Source organism: Chiloscyllium punctatum, chromosome 31, assembly GCF_047496795.1.
Source record: "Chiloscyllium punctatum isolate Juve2018m chromosome 31, sChiPun1.3, whole genome shotgun sequence".
Lineage (NCBI taxonomy): Eukaryota > Metazoa > Chordata > Chondrichthyes > Orectolobiformes > Hemiscylliidae > Chiloscyllium > Chiloscyllium punctatum.
In genome coordinates, this window is record NC_092769.1 from 55,673,449 (window position 1) to 55,681,203 (window position 7,755).

Below are 7,755 nucleotides of genomic sequence, written 5' to 3' on the forward strand. Positions count from 1 at the left end.
CAACCAGAAGAACTAGTTAATTTCTTTTCATAGGAACCCAAAGAGAATAAGTAGTGGACACTGTGAAGTAGTGAGTCAATGCAAGAATTCAACTGAAAACAACATCCCTTCTTTCCAAAATGTTCAAAATTTAAAAAATCAAAATTTATTGCCATTGTTGAATGAAAGAATAGAGATGCTAATTCTTTTTCATTTGATTTTGTTGCATGAAACATTCGTAAGTCGTATTATGATTACAAACACAATAAATGTGAGCATTGAAGTCAAATATAATTAATTGAATTCAAGTATGTTTCAACAGGTAAAATAAAAATTGATATTTACAATGATTGGGAGATTGTGCACTGCAATATCTTTACAGTGGTTCATGTACTGTGCCGTAAATCCACATTTGCGCAATCTACTAGATTGAATAATTATTTCTTTTTATTAAATAAATCAGCAATTATCAAAGTCTGTCAATGCATTCAAGAATAATGAAAAGTCCCTTTTTGCAAGTGAATGAGCAATGTCTGGAAATGAACTGGAATTAATTCAGTGAAAAGTAATTACATTTTCCTGAAATTTAAGGCTGACATTACCGTGATCGTTCAAATGAGTAAACATCAGATATTTGCAATGACTTTGGATGGGAATTCATTGGTTCCTTTGTGGGGTAGGTGACCTGAAAAATAAAGGCATTTTCATACTGTACTATTAGTACTCAGAAATAATGGATTAAATGTAAATGTGAATCTCACTATACTTGTTCAAAAGACTTTTTTTATAAATAATTGTGCCATTATTATAATGGCAATGACTTGATAATGAATGCTCTTTTGAAGAATTAAAATGATTCAATATTTCAAAAGCACTTTGCGGTGATGTTGATTGGATATTTATTAAGATCAGTAAACTGAGGAATAAAACATAGTACCTATCTTTATGGATTGAAGAAAAATGAGCCATTCTGTCAATATTGAGCGAAATTCTTCTTTTTTTAAGTAATACATGTACATAATACAAGAATTGTGAATTTCCATACACCGGATTCCTTGAAGAGATATGTTTCATCAACTTATATGATCAATATTATGATCAATGTTTAAAGATTTGTGTCAGAATTAGGAAGAAAATTCGTAAGTCATGAAAGTGAGCTTGAAACTGAACAATGTAGTCAATGACATGTGGCGTATATGCGATTTTAATAATATTGTCATTTTTGGACAATGATGAAAAATGTTGGAATAGAAATGACAAAAAAATCAACATGGTCAAAGCAGTTCTTTTCTCACAATGAATTGAAAACAATAATCATTTTGTAGCACGCATGATTTGAAATAGCAGTTTTTTTAATGTGACATATACAGTGAAGACTAACCCTTTTGCAAAAATGTAGGAACTTCACAAATTTAAAATGCAGTATTTGCTCAATTTGTAATAAAAATGGTAATAATTTGAATTGTCTCTTGTACACACACAATAAAAAAGGAGCATAAAGATTGTTAGATTGAAAAAAAATTGCTTCCCAACGTTATTGTAGTATAGTCAATATCTGTGATAAAGTAGAATTATTGGTTTAAACAATATAAATCAACATTAACGACTGAACTGAAATATAACACATCAATTGCATTAACTGCATAGAATAGTAAATAAATGCTTACTGTTGTCATTTGTCCCACGAACAATAAGATACTTACTCAGGTTATTCCACTGAATAGTAATCAGCTGAATATCTTTGTGTCGCTTTATGTGCACTGTTTTGTGTGAACATTGATTTCAATAAACTTAGATATTTACATAAATTAGGAACTGACTGATAACTGGGTGTGAAAGATCTTATTTAAGATGAGACAAATTTTTTAATTCACTAGGTTTGCTGAACAAAACACTGTTAAGTCATCATGCAATAAAATGGATTAGAGAGAAATATGCAAATTCAATTTCAAATGGATGCACTCGGATATTTTCACAACATTTCAATCTTACATTCAATATAAATAGATGAATGGAAAACTAAAAACAAATTTCGGACAACTCATAAACTGATCAATAACTAAAAATTGATATATAGTAGGAAGTGGCATTTGTTTATCTAACTGAAGAAGAACTTGATTTTTTTTCTCATATTTATACCTTTGAAGCATCAAGTTCTATGTGCAGTCTGAACTCAACTCTTCAGAACAAAAGAAAATCAAGGAATATCTGTACTTTGTATATTTCATCTTTGTGAGTGCAACATTATCAAATATTTTGCAAAGAATATTGATTGAGTGGAATTAGATACATTCTGTTATTCGCAGACTGAAGAAAATATATAGCAGATACTGTGATTATTGGAATGAACAACAAATGAAAACATATCTAATGTTGAATTGAAAGGCAATTCATTCGATTCTTAGATATTTTCTTATCAACATTCAGAGCTGCTCTGGCACAGCTCTGTGCAAGGAGGGAATTGAAATTGTACCCTCTGGTCTGGTAACAGAGACACGATCAGAGTTGCACAAGTTTCGTTCATAACATTCCCAACCAGGCTGGGCAGGGCTGAAAACTAATCAGATGTTTATTGTGATAATTGGTTTGGAATTAAATGGTTTGATACTGTGTGTAATCTACTGAAAATTGAGTAGTAATTTACAATAATGATGGGAGTTAACAAATGTCTTAATTAAACATGATTTTTATGATCACTTGTGGAACGATAGCTTGACAGGATTGTGCAATTAGTGTGCATTATATACAAAAAATGAATTTAATTATTCTATATGGTCAGAAGTTTCTCATTTTCTGAAATGCAAATTAAAATGTTTTTGTTCTACACGTAAATTGGAACAAAGTGATGAATTGGTCAATCAATGTGCCTATTCATCTGAAGACAACTTTCATTCTTTCTGAAAATGTATGATTTCTAAGAAGTCACCATTTCCTGTGATTATTTAATGAAATAAGATAGATGCCAACCCTTTTTTGTATGCTTCAAAAAATTCATGGGGATTTGAATGATTTTGCACATGAAAAATATTCAATTGTTATTGTGATTAAAAACACAATAAATGTTAACATTGCAGTGATTTCCAATCAAATCAATTCAAAAGTGTTTCCAAGTTTAAAATGAAAAGCAATATTCAGAGTGATTGAGAGATTGTACATTGCAATGTCCTTGCATTAGTTATTATATGGAAACATAGTTTCACAATTACACCCCTGACCGAGTTGAATAATTATTAGTAATTGGCAACAAATCGATTTGAAAACTTTTATTAATGAATTTAAGAATGATGAGGTATCTCCTCTTCCTATTCCACTGAGTAATGTTCAGAAACGAAGAGAAATATTGCAGTGTAAATTAACTGGTGTTCTCTGAATTCCAATGGCTGAGAAGACTGTGATCTTTCAAATGAGCAAAAGTCAGATATTTACAAATGATGTTGCAATGGCAATTATTGGTCTTTTGTGGGTATATTGGCCTGATCGAACAGGTTTTAATATTGTAGCACTCACTCTAAGAAATATGGAAGGTATTAAAAGCAAATTGTTCTTGTTATAAAGCCTAAGTTAAATTATTGCATAATTATTGTAATTGATCATTGTTTCTAAAATCCTGATAGATAAATTGACTTAATATTTTGAATACACTTTGCTCTGATGACGATTGTATCGTCATTAAGATTAATAAACTGAAAATTAAAACATAAAATGAGGCTTTAATAATTTTTAAAAACTCAGCAACGATTGAACACAGTTCAATTTTTTTTTGGTCGGTTCTTGTCTATTTTATTCATGTAACTTTTATCATGATAAATGTTTAGACAAATGTCAGAACTAGGAAGAAAATTATTAGGCCGGGAAAGTGAGCATTATTATGAACAAAACATCGGGTTAATGACATTTGGTACAGGAAGTCATTTTGTAGCAAATGACTAATAATTGTGTGATTATTGTTCACTGACAACTAATGTTGGAAGAAAATGAAACTATCTCAAAATGAAATTTAAATAAATATCATTTTGGAGGTCACATGATTTGAAAAATGTCTTTACTTTAACTTAATGTGACATTTGAGCTGATAAATCATTCTTCACCCCCCCCACACCCAGTGTAGTCTTTTCAATAATTTAGTATTAGTTGAACTAAATAACAAATGGATGTAACTGCATTGTTTTTTTGCACACGAAAAAAGTAAAACAATTTTAACATGAAAATGATATCGCTCTGCAAGAAATAATTACACAGATAATAAGTGTTTGTATTGAATTTAAATGTCACCATAGCTGTAGGAGTGACTTCCCCTGACAGGGAATGAAGACTCAGGAGATAGGCAGAACTCAGACAAGTGGAAAATGTTTACACATGCTGAAATCAGTTAATGAAGGGGTCATCCCCCGAGGCCAAGTTCGGAAGGGAAGTCCATGACACACTGTAATGTGTAGTGTAAAAAGCAGTATTTTTACACACTTTCTGTATTACAATGGCCACATGCAACGTGGTTACAGTCCTTCCCTCCTTATACTGACACCCGATCCTGCAGAACACCTAATCTTAGATGGACATCGCTATGGATAGCCCCAGCTTCCTATTGTTTCATGGTGTTGACAGGTGCTATAATCGCCAGTCCTTGGGATCTCTCTGTGCATTTTCTTTCCGCAGATTACCAAATTAATTGCTGCAGTCCTATAGGCCTATCACTCTGCCTTATTCACTATTCTCAAGAGTATGTAATTAGAAACTTCTTAAATGTTCTGAGCAACTTTAAAATAGTAGCTATTTCTGACAATCAAACCCTGTCTGCTTCCCTGATAGCAACTGTGGAAGTTAGCTGGGCTCTATCCTACAGCTGGTGTTTATTCATTCACTGGGACAATCATTCTTTCATTAATGAAGTCAGGGTTGGTCATTTTTCTGTATGTTGGCATTCTCTTATCACTATCTGGAATATGACTGTCTGGAATGGCATACTTATGGAATTGGAGTAGGATTGTGCAAAATGTTCTTTTTTTCCCTTAAGACTGAAACAGATTGTTAGTCTTGTTTATCTACCCTCCACTATTTGTGCTTTAATTCCAAGGCAGGCAGCTCAGGGCATCCCTACAGCAGCAAATCAACAAGGATTTCAGCATTAAAATAAAAATCAACATTCGCTACCATTAGGAAACAGTACCATTGTTGAAACGAGTAGCATTCAGATATTTATAATGAGCATTGGATGGAAATCACTGCTTTTTGGTGCAGAGCTGAAAGATTTTGTTATTGTAGTATTGGCAGTAAGAAATAATGGATTAAATTATGAGGTCCATCTCACCTTACTAAATATTTTCAAGTTTTCTAACAGGTTTCTGGTCCAATCTTCAGTTTGACAAGGGTCATTTTGCGACAGCACATCAGTAACTGCAAACATTTTCGAAACATCTCCAACAAAGTTATTAATCTGATAATTCAGAACAAATATCAAAAAAACTCTAAATTTAATTGACTCTATTTTTAGATTGTAGTCAAGTTCGTTCTCTACTTATTTCTGACACCAGTGGCTAAATATTGATTAGATTAAATTTCATATGAGTTAGACGTTAACTTTCTCTCACAGATCTGGGCGGCACGGTGGCACAGTGGTTAGCACTGCTGCCTCACAGCGCCTGAGACCCGGGTTCAGTTCCCGCCTCAGTCGACTGACTGTGTGGAATTTGCACGTTCTCCCCGTGTCTGCGTGGGTTTCCTCCGGGTGCTCCGGTTTCCTCCCACAGTCCAAAGATGTGCAGGCTAGGTGAATTGGCCATGCTAAATTGCCCATAGTGTTAGGTAAGGGGTAAATGTAGATGTAGGAGTATGGGTGGGTTACGCTTCGGGGGGGCGGTGTGGACTTGTTGGGCGGAAGGGCATGTTTCCACTCTGTCAGTAATCTAATCTGTGCAGCACAGGAATTGGTCATTTGGCCCATAACGTTGTGCTGAACATAATGCAAAAGAAACTCATCCCTTCTGCCGACTCTTATCGAAATGAACATTAAAGAGCCTTAATGTATCTGCCTCCACCACCAACAAATTGCCCCTTACATGCCCCTTGAACTTTCCCCCTAACCTTAAACGCATGCTTCAACTATGGGAAAAACTTTCTGACCATCAATCCTATCTACGTATCTCATGATTGTAGAGACTTCCATCAAGTCTTCCCCCAGTATCCGCCACTCCACAAAAAAGCAATCTGAGTTTTTCTCGCCTCTCCAAATCCAGGCAGCATCCTGATAAACGCCCTCTGTACCCTCTCCAAAGCATCCATACCCTTCCTAGAATATGGCGAACAAAAGTGAAAACAACACTTTAAGTATGCCTTAACCAAAGTCTTATAAAGTTACAATATGTCTTCCTGACACTTGTAACCAGTTCCCTGACCAATAAAGGCAAGCATACCATTTGCCTTCCTAACCACCTAATTACTTGCATGGTCACTTTCAGGGAAATGGTCTTGAACGCCAAGATCGCTTTGAATAGTAAATCTGTTAAGGTCCTGCCATTAACTATCTACTTTTCCTCAACATTTGAGCTTCCAAAGTGAAACACTTCACCCTTGTATGGATTAAACTTCACCTGTAATTACTCTGCCCATAGCTGCAATTTATCTTTTTCCTGCTGCATTATTTGACAACCCTCTACATTGTCCCCAACTGCACTGAACGTTATATCATCTGCAAACGTATTAATTCCCCCAGTTAGATTTTAATCCATTTCACTTCTATATATTTGTATCGCAAACAGAAGGGTTCCACTACAGATCCCTGTGGAAAAAAAGACAGATAATGAGGGAAATGCAAAATTCTTGAAGAAATGAGGTTTTTTTTTCAATGACATAACAATTCTGATGAATAATCTTCTAAGGTGTGATTTTTGTTTTTAAATTAACCCAATGTTTGAATTCTCAGTTTACTGATTTTAATGAATATCCAGTACAGAATGCTTTGATAATATTGAATCATTTTAAGTGTTGATTTCTAACATTAATTATTGTTTAATTGTTATTTCAATTCACACACCATCATCAGATTCACATTTTAGTTGAATCCATTATTTCTTAGTGCCAGTATCATAATGAAATATTAACATTCTTTTCAGGTCAACACACCTGCAGTCAACCAAAGAATGATTGTTGGATGAGAAAACTAACTATCTCATTTTCTTTCATTTGAATTCTCATATTAATGGAAGGATCATTAAACAGTCTTATCAATTAAGAGATGGCTAACTATTTTTCGCATAAATATTTATTTTTTTCCAACATATTGCACATTTACATTGCAATAAGAGTTTTCTCATCATTCTTAAATTTATCAGCCATTTAAAAACTAATTATGATCAATATCTAACCGGCAAACATTGTTGAAATCCAATATCTCCAGCTGTCGATGTGGAGCTATGGCTCAATACATCAACTGACGTAAACAATATTGCACTCTGCAATCTCTTAATCTTAGCAAAAATAATTGTAAGTGTTGACGCTTTGCCAGATTGAATTGGTTGTGAGCAAAAATGCAGTCTGAAGAAAGGTCACTGGCCTAAAAGTATTTACACTGATTTCTCCCCACAGATGCTGCCAGACCTGCTGAGTTATTTTCCAGCAATTACTGATTTTGCTTCTGATTTCCACTATCCACAGTTTTGTTTACATTCTTGTATTGATTGTATTTCACTCCAATTCTAATATCGCTATATATCTGATTGTTACAATAAGAGCTAAATAATTTTCATGTTAAACATTCTTTAAATTTTCCAAGTTTCTTGTGTA